The following is a 14746-nucleotide window of genomic DNA, read 5'->3' on the forward strand; positions in this document are numbered from 1 at the left end:
TATACTCCGTTTTTCGTTAATAGCACGTATATGTAACATTGAAAATTAAACGAAGGATAAACGCCGTATGAACCATCTGCAGAGGTTTTTTAATTCAAGATTTTTCTATTTTCATATTTAGATAGAGAATACTGCTTTTAAAGCCAGTGCTAGGGGCGTGGACGTTACAATGTATTTTGTCCGTACCATCATGAACATGCTCAATCAAACCGGCCGCGCAACATGTTCAATTGTGTCGTTTTGAGCGCTCTTTAGCAATTCCGTTTTTCTCTATTTAATGTATGAAAATGTCAGATCGTGTGTAAAGTCATGTTTTCGAATTCCTTCTATCATTTTATGGGTTACATCATTTGAGCTTCCTGATACTATTATACTACTGTCTTTGGTGCATACAAACAGAAAAGCACTCGAAAGATCGGCACGCCGCAGCTGGGACTCGAAACACGGGTCTTTAGATTGCAGGTCCAGTATGCTTACTACTACACCAGAGCGGCCGTTGCGTTTTCGTCGTGCTAATTGTAGTCATATATTTAAGTTATTCTAAACTTAATTGTGACGTCATCACTTTTTATGACCATACCGGAGAGCTATTTATAGCTCCTTTTTTAGGCTGTTGACTGTCTCCGTCACAGATTTGTAGTTTAATGAATATCTTATGGCAAACACATTGATTATTTCATAAGGACACTACCGCCCTTGAATGGATGTAATTAAAAGACATGAGCGGGAAATTATGCACAGAACAGTAAAATCACACGAAAAATCGGGGTTTCCGGATTGCCGGTCTTTAAAAGTTATATGTAGATAGACAGCTACTTTTTAGTAAAGATTAGTTTGTTTTAAATATGTATAAAATATATTTTTAAATTTTCAAATATGAAAATAACTAAACTTACAGTTTCATTGTAATATAATACAATGAGGGAGGTTTGAGCGTAATATTTTCCAAGAAACCACCGATATTGTTTATGTTGCAACACAAGACATATTAAAGATGAAGTTCACTATGTATATGTCATTGTTAATCACAGATAAGACAAAAATATATTGAACGATTTTATTATACCACCTAATAAGTGTTTAGATCACAAAAATTGTTTACTTCTTCAAACACATGTGTACAAACAATATTGTTATATTGTGCAAATATATAAAAGAAACATTTGTAATCTGATGTTCATTTTTAAATAATATGACATAAGTAATAAAGTGATGTAATACTTATTACCTTACTTTTTATGATATGTACTTATAATGATGTAAAATCTATGGTTAGACGTTTCTATTTCTTCTGCTTATGTGACATGTTTTTCGCTCATGTTTATGTATTAAGATGATATACTTCTGTATAATTCTAATATAAAGTGTTTCTGTGCTTTAAGCGGTATTTCTAGTACTGTCCATAAACAGGTTCGTTAAGGAATTCAAATTTTGGCGTTTTATGACGTTCCTTAGGGATTTCGTTTTTCTCTAAGTTATTGTCACAGCAGTGGTATTTGTGTCGTAAAATGTCACCGGCACACACATTTAATCAAAATTGGTATATTTTCGATTCTTAAAGACCGTTCAGCACGACATTAATGTTGTGTAGACATGTTAAGCAGAATATATTCTCGTTGCTTTTGATATATATTTTGTTTGTTTGCTATCATGTGAAATTGAATGAAATGTTAATAAATTATAAAATAAAACTCTTAATCATTCCTTGACCCTTTATCATCCAAAATATACCTATATTGAATATCGATATCACTTAGTTGGGGAAATCATCGTACTGAAGTAGTAAAGTGTCTACATAGGTAAAGGTTCTTGACGTGCCTTAGGAAATATATTTTGTATTCTTTTAATAGTGTATATTTAGTGTATTATTCCGTTTTATCCGACTTCATTAATTATCATTTTTAACTTAAAAATTGAAACGTATCGTATCGGAGAAGATCAGAGTTTCATGTTATTTTGTTATGAAAACTTTTTATGAACCAGCAAGTACTATGCAGTATATATAAAGATTCTTACAAAAAACCGGCTATTACCTGACGGGACATGGACCGTACACGGCCATCAATCCTTACATAACCAGTCGAGCTGATTATCCTTGTGACAACACCGTCACCCGAATTTCATATTTAAAACTGAAAATGAATTCGTTTATAATGAAATACAATAATATTTTCATTTTAGTGTGTGCTTAAATAATAAATCACATGTCTTAAATATTAATTTGACGATTTAATTTTGTTTCCAAACTAATAGCCTTTAAACTGTTCTTCATATATACTGTATGCGTGAAGAGTTGAGATAATACAATAAGATTAAATGAACGTTAGATATGATTTATTTTAAACTAACATCATAAATGACCGTTTGCTGTCATAAATCAAATAATCAATTCTTGAGTATGACAAAATAACACCATGCAGTTAAACAAACATTAAACCAACGCGGAGATCTATATTAAAGCTATCAAAAGTGACAGGCGATTCTTAAAATTGAAAGGAGGGAAGAATGTTGATACATTTCATTAATTGGAAGATGTTTTTGATGTGCTAGTGGACGTGGACAGAAGCTTGCAAATACAACTACCAGTCCTAACCTGGACAGGCTCAAACAAATCGAGTCTGTATTTTTTTCAATATTGCCGTTTTGGGGCGTTCTTTACTGATTTTGTTTTCCCTAAAAATTTAAAACCTCAAAATTCAAAAGAACGGAAAATCATTGCAGGATTGTTACTTACAATAAGTAATCGTTGGAAGATGTGTATATGTTCCATAAGCGACAGGGAATTTAGAAAACATTTGAATTGTTAATTTGCTGCCTTTCAAACTGCGTGTTACACACTCCATCGAAAATCGAAATTTCTGATAAAATTCAACTTCTGACATAGATTAAATGAGATCATCTCTATCCTCAAGTAACTGTTTTTTTCAACATTTATTTCCTCAAATACTGTCAGTTCGCGTATATGATGCACTTAAATGTATATGGGACGAAATTAATTCAAAAAGTGATTTTCAGTATTATTTTATTGAGGACACCTTCCTAATCTCACGGATTCTCAACATTACTGAGTTCACTCGACACTGGCTTTGTAATCTGAATACCATTTTACTAAATAGAAGTAAAATTTGCAGTTTCACTGTGTATATTCAGTAACGCAGGAAGGTGCAAATAACGCTGGAATTGTGCAAAATGAACGCAGAATTGTGCAATTTAGTGGCTTGAACGAGCACCGCGATAAGTAAATGGACCAATGTTTTTTTATTGAACATCAAATTGGAAGAAATGAATTTGCGCATACGGTTGCTGAGATATAATACTTTAAACCTCATCAAAAATATTTCCAAGAAAAAGTTGTTTTTTTTCAAGATTATTCGTGAAAATTACGACCTGACTAGCGTATTGGTGGCGATTTTTAGTTTCGTTGATATCTTTAAATACATTAACGTACATGCCTTTTTATATTCGGTGTACCGGAGACATTTTCCAATCTACTCGTGTCATATTACACTTAATTTACCACATAAAATGTAATTGAGACCAATTTTACGAGGCCGAATTCGTGAAAGAAGCACTGAAGAAACGGTGGCTATCTCATTTAATGTAGCTAAATCCTTTTTTTACCAGCTTCCTTCTATTAATATACGACAATGGTAGTTTGATAAATGTGTAAGGTTTATGACAAAATAAATTTTTAAATGTGTTAAATGTAAATATTCATTTGACGAAACACAAAAGTCACGCTAAAAACAGTATTTAATCAGGTTGTCTTTCTCACGAATGATCTAGAAAAATAAACACATTCCTGAAAAAATTGTAATGCTGATTTAAGTATAAAGTGGTAGCAGCCGTATGCGCTAATTCATTCTTTAAATTTGATTTAGAATAAAATATTTTGGTTCGTTTACTTACTGTGTTGTTTGTTTTTTCAATAGCGTTGCACAAATTCGGCGTTACTTTTAGGTTAATTGCACATTCCTGCGTTACTGGATATGCACGGCGAGTTTTCACGAGATAACTGTGACCTAACGGTTGTTATGTTTCACTTGACATAGATATAAATAACCTTTGTATCACACCCGTGAACATGTTACGAGAAGGACAACTTGATGCAGTCAGAATTATGTGTCAAAAAGAAACAAGCTGACGATAAAAGCATGCAATAATGGTGTTTATAACCAATTTAATCAGTGTCGTAGACAAATCGTAATTTCGTAAATGGTCTTTGTCAAAAACCATGTGAAGAATACACTGGATAGGATCAGATTTCAAAAATCATAGCCGTATAAATTTGTTTGAGTTTTGTTTTACTAAAAAAAACACAGCTTATTTTATGTTTATGACGGTAGATACAGCTCGAATTCGCTTTTACTTTCAGTGACCGCTGATTCAATCTTTACTGTTGATAACAGCCTATCATCTATTTATCCTTTGCAGACACTTAAGACCAACGTTTTATCCACATGTTTGTGCAAAGGGTTAGCGTACTACATTTACATGATTTACAATCTCATTGAATAATTAAAAAAAATGCTAAAACAATGCGTGATTTAGCACAAGAAACACACTGGCAATAACAAAAGTTATCATAAGAACTCTGTGACATTTTCAGAGTTACAAGATCGAACTCCAGGACATTTAAAAAATCGGGTATAAATATGTTAGCCGGTGCTTTATGTTTGCAAGTTTGCATTATAATTAGGTAATTATGTATGGCAAGGATGAAGACCAGAAATAAACAGGTCAATACTTGTGAAATGGCAAATAATTTGGAAATTTTACTTAAAACTACCAGATTTTAAGCAAGAGGCGATGAAAAATGGCATAAGAATTAGTTTTTGACACATAATACAAGATGTATGACAAGCTAAATCATTAAAGTTTAATTTAGCACCTAAAACTTATTTTTGAAAGTTGAAAATAACTATGTTTGACGAGTGTTTTTGCAGTATATACAGATGTTTTCCGACGAACTCCGTGACAGTAATCACAATAACTCCTGAACAAGTTATCTTAAGAGCTCCATCCTTCGTGTAACACTTCCTCCCCCGTGTTTTTAATATGACAAAGTTTCATACCTGTCCGTACATTTCCGTATTGTCCATCAACATTGATCTGGCACTCTTGCATTTGACCCTGTAGTCGGTATATTCCGTAAACGTTACGATCTACTTGTAAATCGATATGAATGTAAATATCCAATTGTTAAAATGATGTAAATTAAAATTCCCTCTTAGCGCAGTTTGTAAAGTGCTTGTAGACTTGTAGAATGTAGACGTAGACTGGTAGGTTCGAATCCTATTTCAGCGATTATTTTTTATTTCAATTTTGAAATTACCATTCTCTTTAAACTTTCTAAATTATTGAAAACCTTTTTATTGTGTGTACTATTTCAGAAGAATTTTTAATAACTGCTTTTGTAGCATGTGTGCGCTAAAGCATATACGATTGCATAATGTCACAAAAAGAACCGTTGAAAGATACTGTAATGAAATAAAAGACATAATTGTGCATAAAATCACCACTTAAAAGTTATTCTAAAACCAGGTGAAGTAAAACGATTTCAAATTAATTCTTGCAATTAAATTAAAAAAAAATCATAACGTGGTGTTGGTAAGGTATCGAACTAGAGACCATCAGATCGGTAGTCCGACATCTATACCAATATACCACACCTCACTGACGAGTGAAGATAGCAACAATATCGATATATTCGATAGGTAATAGTCAATGTTTATTCATATGACCTTTCCGAAAATTAATGAAGTGCCAGGTCAATATTGTTGGACAATAACAGAAGTTCGTAAATATTCAAAGAGGGGCGGGGCGTCATGCATGACTTAAAATCGTTTAACTTTGTGAATATACTTTTGTCATATTAAACATGTTACTGTGTAAACGTACTCTGGTAGTTCTACAACTGGAAACAAGTTTCCTTAAACTCTATTTCCTGTATCCCATGGTGGCTGATTTGTGCCATTCGTGTTTTCGCCCCGCGACTCCGCCAAGCGAAAAGTCGAAAATTATCAAGTTAAAATGGCGGGGGCACGGACCGAGATTTAAGAAATAAAACTGCGGGGCGCGGTACGAAAACACGCTAATAAGCGGGGGCGTAGGGCCAAAATTTTATTTATCAAATTTCGTCCCGCGACCACGCCAAGCGAAAAGTCGATAATTAACAAGTTAAATTGGCGCGGAGCGAAAACACGCTAATTAGCCCGCGCCGTTTTATTTCTTAAATCTCGCCTCGCGCCTCCGCTAATAAGCATGTTTTCGCTCCGCGCCCCCGCCATTTTAACTTGTTAATTCTCGACTTTCCGCTTGGCGGGGTCGCGGGGCGAAAACACGAATGTGACAAATCAGCTACCATAGTATCCGAGTTAACGAGTATATCTCAGTGTTACAGATATCTGTAACTAGGCCACAGCTGTTTTCTCTCGGCCAATTAGAGAGGCTTAAACGTGTTTGATATATCCCACACATCACAGTAAAGTGTTTGATATAACTATCATGTTTGTATTCAATTGAAATGAAAAACCCGTTATGTGCGCGCTTTATGAGGGGAACATTTCTATGTATATTGTAAAGTAAATAGTGTAATTCCCTTCTTAAAAAAACAAACAGATAGCAACAGTCCTTTGACCAATTTATTTCGACATTTCATCATTTTACAAGAATAGTTACTGTATTTGTAAATAAGAAAAAACTAGCAATAATGAAGTGAAATGCGTTGATCTATCTATTTAAATCTATAAATGTATCTAAATTTTACGACGGCTTTTGTGCTAATATTTTCAGGCACTGTGCCTTGTGAATTATGCCCGGCTCACTCTTAATAGCAGACACTGTAGATGATCATTCATTTACTGGTTTGGGAAAAGGGGAATCCACTGGTGGGCAAGTGGGTGGAGTTACAGAACGGTGACTTGGCTGCGGTTGCAACGTTAAGGAAATTCTATGCTTTAAGGCTTCAGAGGGACGTTTGTAATATTTTTTTCAGTTCATGAATGAAGTAAAAAGTCAATGCAGGATGTATATAAAGCATACAATAAATAAACGAATCTAACGTCAAGTAAAATATTTTCAACTTCAGCCGGACAACCAATAAATATCCTGAACTCTAGTGTTCTTTAGGCATTAAGGAAAACGTTAAATGAAAGTTACCTGCCCGTTCTCCAACGAGGCCACTCTTGATAAGTAATCATCGCCTATGATTTCTGTCTGAGAGTATATATTTCGGTAAGCAGTCTTGCTTCAAAGCGCCGTGTACGGTGTTATGTCATTAAATCATTTAAATGAGGAATCAACAGGAATAACAACAAAATTTCCCAAGTTGCGAAATTATGATGTTATCACATTCAGAAATGTTAAATTCTTCCCAATTTTCTTCTGACTGCGCCTTTGCGATTAAAAGTGAAATCTATCTATCATTCAATAGATTGTGTATTCAGTAACTTATGAAAGAACATGAATTATGCCATTTTTTCATGCATTTTTTGCCTACAATAAGGTCATATAGATTGAATAAGACATATTTGGATATCCCTAAAAACCGTTTACACATGTTGAATCTTCAACTTAAACAGAGAAAACTACCTGTGGTCTAAGTCAGATAGATCGCTCGTACCAGTTGGATGTGAGATTTATCAACGAGCGAAGCGCGTTGATAAATCTCACATCCAACTGGTACTCATGATCTATCCTATACGTATGCAAACTTGCTTATGCATTGTATGCAATGGAACATATTGTTTGATTTTATTAACCTGTCAATGACATACTGATTACACGGTCGATGCACACAATATATTAATCTTCGATATATTTTCAGTAAGTTACGTGAGTACGCTGTACGATGGAATTTAATTTAATTTGTGTGTACCCAGCGTTATAGCGTATAAGTACGTGTTAAATATAAGTGCCATACATGTAGTAAGTTCGAGACAGCATATACCCTTATTCATATTTTCAACATTATTGAAGCTATGATTATTTTTATGTTGCTCGTTTTGTTTTATTATGTTTTACTTAATTTTGTAAAGTCTGTTTTCTCTTTTTAAATAATATGGTTTAAGAATTAATGTCTAAAATTTATTCGGATTAAACTCAATAAATGTCATTTCAATGCCGTAAAACGCAATACAAATCGATTACACTAAAATGTTCTGTAAAAATAAGGAAAGAGTAGGTCTAAAATAATGGCAACAGTAGGTCGAACCACAGACAAATAAAAACCATACTTTAAAATACTTATTCAAAAGGTCGCAAAGTTCAACCTTAACCTGCAACTATCGTCATATATGTAGCATTTTTACTAAAATAAACATTGCCACCGGTCAAAACTATGACTTTGATTTTAAACAACCAAAATGAATCGCTAACGAAAGCAGACGGGTTTTCATTGAGGCGCTGGTAATTTAATTCACCTCAGGTTTCCCTCCGCTATTAAACAGGAAATTCAACATATGATTTTACAGTGTTGGTGCGACGTAAAACTCTACGTATCTTTAATTATTTTGCATTTATATAAATGCAAACATTAGAATGCCTTTATTTTCAGGAAAGTATAAATTAACTTATAAATATCTAAGCGCTGATACAAAACTTATATTTTATTTAATACGCAAAGGTTGAAACGAACAATATTGAATAATAGCTTGTTTCTAATCAAGACAATTTGAAGAAAAAAATTTAAAAAAAAAAAAACAAACAAAAAAACCCCAAACATGTCGATGGCACCTACAATGTGAACCATGCGAGGGAAGCTATTCTTAATGTCTCTGTGATTTTTAACTTTCTTTTGTTACGCTCAATTTGATTTTGAGGAAAAGTTCCTGAAATAAATCTTTATAAAAGTACATGTACTAATACTAAAAAACACACAAAAAATGTGATGATCTTTCACTCGTTACAGATCAAAAAGAATCCAAACTATTCTTACAATTTAATAAAAAAATACCCAAATTTATATGCAACTTTAGATAAAACAGCTAAGTAGATATTATCACACATACAATGTATATGTATTTGTTTAGAAGATAACGGTTTACAGTATCAGATGTTTAAATATTAAAATAAATGATACGTGAAATATTTACTTCCTGGGGTCGACATTTTATGAACAAGTGTTTAAAATATTGGATTTATTTGTAAAAGGTGTGTATTCTTATGTATCAATTGATAGATAAAGTTTGAAATTAGATAAAAACTATGTCAGACATTTAAATCCGCCTAGCAACCGCACGATATATCGGACATGCGCTTCCTACTTAAAAGCACACTTGATAAGAAAATAATAAGTACGCGAGAAAGCCAAAACCGTTCAACTGTATATAACTCTGTTTTATTACATATAAAAATAATCCATGAAAAAAGTTCGTTGTTTCGATAAATAACAGACTCAGAAGTGACAACAAGAGAGTATTTCGTCTAAGAAAATGAATGTACTTTGTAGAACGTGACGTTCACAGTAAAGGATACATGACTAGTGGCGTACATTACTACTATAAGTGATATTCTTCCAGCCGTTCACTTGTGAGATGACTTGTTCAACTGGACAGTGTTTGCTTTGAAATCGCTTTGAAATTTATACAAATGTATTATTACATAATTATATATGTATTGGCAATAGCCTATTCCAATCAATCTTTCGTTATATAATAATTGTTGAGGTAGTTTCCTTAGTTGTTCCACTACTGTTTCACGCACGATTGGATGTTTTTAAAGGAAAACAAGTGCATTTTGGGTATTAGTTGGTATATACGTTGAATGAATTTAAATATATTCAATTAACATTAAAGATACACTTCAGCAATATAATAATCGGCAGCGGTGTAAATCCAATACTCATACACAAGTATGGATAATTCAGATAGCATACTTCACTACATACGTATTTAAATAATTTACATGTTCAGATAACCCGTCAGATTAAAATATATGATAATAATACAAATAAAAAAGTAATATCTGACATATCTTTACACTTGAAGTTAGTCCAAAGATGATTACCTCTAACAGGAGGGAATCATAGCCAAAATTAATAAATATCTTAAATAAACTTAAATCACTGTTTGTTCATCAGCTAGTTTAGTGTAGGTTTGTAGCTACTTACGTGCATTTTCAGAGCTTATATTGCATAGGTTTGATATAATAAACCACACTTCAATCAATTTACAACCAATGTTTAGCTTTTTTTTCTTTTTTAAAAATTGTGAATGAATCCTTTTTAAAGACATAAATATGATTCGTAATGTTGTTTTCCTATTTTATACTTCAGGAAGAAATTACAGAAAGAGCGGCTAAACATGACCAAATGGTATATTCTCCTAACTTTTGTGCAGGTGCTTTTTATTTTACACAATGGCAAAGGTAAGCCATGCCAAAATACAAGCATATCTACACTTTATATATAATCCTAGTTATTCAAATGTGTGTCTTATTTTCACACAGTCGTCTCTTGTCATTCTTTCTTCGTTTTACAGCTGAGAAACAATACTTAAACTGATATCTTCAACAATGATCTGATAATTCCTGTGATGAGTATTGCTTACATGATTTTGATCAAATGTCTCTTTATATGTACATGTATACTTCACCAACTAAACTTAAAAAAACTAAAATCCCGCGAATCGGATGTGTCGCATTGTTAACAGTATTGCAATTAGACATTTTCTTCTTCGACTTCTTTAACTTTAGCGGCATTTGAACTGATTGTATCAACGTTCCGTCTGGATTACTCGTATTATCAAAATCAAAATTAGCATGGACACGTTTTACACTGACAGTTCACATAAAGGACTCTGTGATGGATTTTTGAGAAATGCAGTTTAGGTCATTGAGAAAAAGAAACTTGTATACCAAATTTTGAGTCAATCAAACTTATAGTGACCATGTTATGCTCATGTATGAAAACCAACAAAGGGATATAACCTAAAAACCATTAACGGCGCGGACAAAAAAAAACTCAATATAAAAATTAACAAAGGGCATTACCAGTAATACTCCGGACAATTCTAAGCGGATGCCGAAATTAACAAAGGGCAATGACTCAAAAGAAAAAGAACTTGTACTCTGCACTTCATTTTTAAAAGAAAATTGCCGAGATATTGATCAGCATGATTTTGTTTTATAATTTGACATCAATCAAGAAAGAAAGCAATCTTAAATGTTTCTTATTACATGGGGTAGGGTTGGACGGGGCAGGATACCAGCCTTTCCTAAATCATTCAAAATATATAACCATAATTAGTTAATGAAGAAATGTTACCTCCTAATTAACTAGAACTATGGACAATGCAGATTGTGTAATAGATCGTCACCAGGTCTTTTTCTATATAAATAACTAACTCAGAAAAAAAGAAAATTTTATTAAACTGTTCACCCGATATTCTTAATTTCAACCAAACTTTTGTGTAATTTGATGCGAAAATTATGTAAAGATATTTTACCATTAATATACTTAATGTTTATATTGAAGACAGGAAACGACTATTAAATACACATCGCCGAGATATTGTTCAGTCCAGCAACGGACAACGGTCATTGTCCGTTGAACATTCAACATGTTTGGAAGCGACCGGAAATAAAAATGTTATGACTAAAATATAAGAAAAGCGAAACTGACATTTTTGTAATAATAAGCATTTGAAATGTTTAGGAAAGTATTTCTTAAATGTTCTTATCTTTGAGATATTAAAAAAAAAGTATATATAAATATTTTTGTACATCCTTGGTTAGTTACAGGTGACGCGAAGTATCATCTATTACTTATTTACTTATTAAATTAGTATACCAATTATGCTTGTTAGTTAACAGCAGATAAAAACGAAAACGACTATAATAAGAACTAAACTTCTCAAAATGATTTCAGTTAGGAAAAGTAATGTTTTGAGTACGTTTTACACTTATTGAAAGAAACTTGTCGCATAGGGCAATGCCTTTACAAACATTACGGTTAAACGCTTATGTTTAATGTATGTGTTCTTATATTATAAGCGTTTACGTTGATGAATGTAATATGTTTAAGATTTCTAGAACTAAAGAAAGTATAAGTATTGTCAAATGGGAGTTTCCATTAATCTAATATGTAATAAATATGGTGCAATATCCGTTTTATGCAAACAGTAGTAGTTCAGTAGGTCAACGGTTAAGATAGCTGAGACCAAAATGCCACCATTAACGCCACTACTGTCACCGTTACAGTTATTAAAGCTTTTGATAAAAAAAATCTACCCAAAGATGACCGCGATCACAAAAAATCTTCTTCAACACTTTTCGGGCGGCGCAGGTGAGCAATGGACATCGTCATTCAGCTTTTAAATATTTTACTGTAAGATTAAGGTATTCACCATAAAGTAATGTTTTTATACATGTTTTAGAAAAAAAATCACAATTTCTTTGTGACTATTATTATAAAAAATATACAGTTTTATTTCAATCATATTTCTGATATCTTGATGAAACTATATCGTATGGTCAAAACACATAATTCATCCATTGTTTCTTTTACTGACTGAGTTTATATTCTATTATGGAAATTAAATATCTCCAATTTTGGAATCTGTAAAATACAAACATAAATTAAAATATAAAAGATAATATATTTCTTTTTTACATTAAATAACAAAGGATGGTGGTAACTCAAAAAATGTTGAAATCTCAAAAATAAATCACTTAATTAGTATTTATTAATCGATAAAGTTGTAATGCTAAACAAGCTTAACATTGTTATAAAACCATTTTCTCTACGACCAAGTATTGTTTTGAATTAGGAATGAAATATGGCAATGATGAAAAAATGATGCTGTTTTTTGCGATAACTGGATATTGATCAATTCAGCAAAGGTTCCGTAACAAATGCATGATAAACAAGGGAACTATACATTTACAAATACAAATAAAACAAGGATTTGAAAGCAACACAAAACTTGAGAATGTACAGCTCTTTCCAAAATCTACAGTGTTATGAAAATATGTTGCTATTCGGAAAGACATTTAACCCGAAGACAATGACCTAGATTCCAGAGACCTTTGAAGCAATCAAAAGCAGTGTCATAATGAAAATTACATTTGTACCATCCTAGAAATTTGGTTTCAATAGTTTAACATAAAAACATAACAGATACTAGAGAAGCAATGCCAGGCTGTATTTCCATGTAAGCTACATTCATGCCAAGTTAAGTATTATAAGGACAAAGTGAAGTGAAATTATTGCATAGAATCTGAAAATTCAACAATTGTTAACAACAGTGACCTTGAACTAACTCCAAGATATCTTACTAGCAAACCCATGCTGCATCTTAAATAAGCTGCCCACAGATCAACATGGGTGTCATAAGGTCAAAGTAAATTCAAGTTATTACGTGAAAACGGATTTTGTTTTTAAAACAACAGTGACATTGACCTTGTTTATAGACATCTGGGTAGCAATTACAAGTTGCGTTTTGATATAAGCTACCCACACACTAAGTGTCCAGCTTACTCAAGTTATTTTGTTGAAACTGAATTTCTATTCTTAACAACAGATACCTTGACATTTATCAAAGTCACCTGCGTATCCAGAATAGCGTCATGATATTAGCTACCAACATACTAAGTTTGGAGTCAATAGCTCCAATCAAACTGTAGTTATGAGCGGAAAGTTAATTCATAATTTTAGTAACAGTGACACTTGACCTTTATCAAAGACATCAGAGTGGCAATCCCATGCTGCCTCTTGATATATGCTACCTATACAACAAGTTAAGCGTCAACAGGCTCAAGTTATATTGCGGAAACTGATTTTTTCAGCAACATTGACCTTGACCTTAATCACAGACACCCGAGTAGCAGTCTCGAAAGGCGTCTTGATATAAGCTACCAACACACCAAGTTTGGTGTCAATATGTTTGTGCAAACCGAAGTTATTACTTCGAAACTGAATATCTATTTTAGCAACTTTCAGTGACCTTGGCGTCGATCACATACATCTGGGTAGCAATCTCAAGCTGCTTTTTGTGACATAATTAACATAGATACAAAGTAAGGCGCCAGTAGGCCAAAGCAATCTCAAGTCATAGAAAGGAAACTGAATTTTTGTTTTCAGGAACATTTATATTGACTTTGATCACAGGCACCTGTGTAGCAATCTTGAGTATCGTCTTTATATAAGCTACCAACTCACCAAGTTTGGTGTCAATATGCTCAGTAAACTGAAGTAATTACGTCAAAACTGATTTTCTATTTTACCAACAATGACCTTGACTTTGATCACAGACATTTGGTTAGCAATCCCAAGCTGAATTTGATATTAGTTACATAGATACAAAATTTGGCACCAGTAGGCCAAAGACAGCTTAAGTTAGTGAGCGGTAACTGAATTTCTACTTTAAGCTTCAGTGACTTTGACCTTAATCATAAGCACTTGCGTACAATCCCAAGGGCATCTTGATATAAGCTACACAGACACTAAGCTTTGCGACAAAAGGCCAAAGCAAACTCAAGTTATTGAGCGGAAACCTAAATTTGACGCCAGATCGTCCGCCCGTCCACCGACTTTAGCATAAAAATGACCGGTTTTCGTTGAAATGAATAAATAATCGATTGATTAAAACATTTGATATAGAACATGAAAATAAATAAAAACGATTCGACAGGCACATGAATATAGAGTTCTTTTCTATTCTAAAAGAACTATTTAATTTCATTTTTATTAGAGCGAGTTTACCCTGCATGTCAATCTTGTAACGATACTTAAAGATACAAACAT

This window comes from Ruditapes philippinarum, unplaced genomic scaffold (assembly GCF_026571515.1).
Source record: "Ruditapes philippinarum isolate M1 unplaced genomic scaffold, ASM2657151v2 ctg5391_1_1_1_1, whole genome shotgun sequence".
Classification (NCBI taxonomy): Eukaryota; Metazoa; Mollusca; class Bivalvia; order Venerida; family Veneridae; genus Ruditapes; species Ruditapes philippinarum.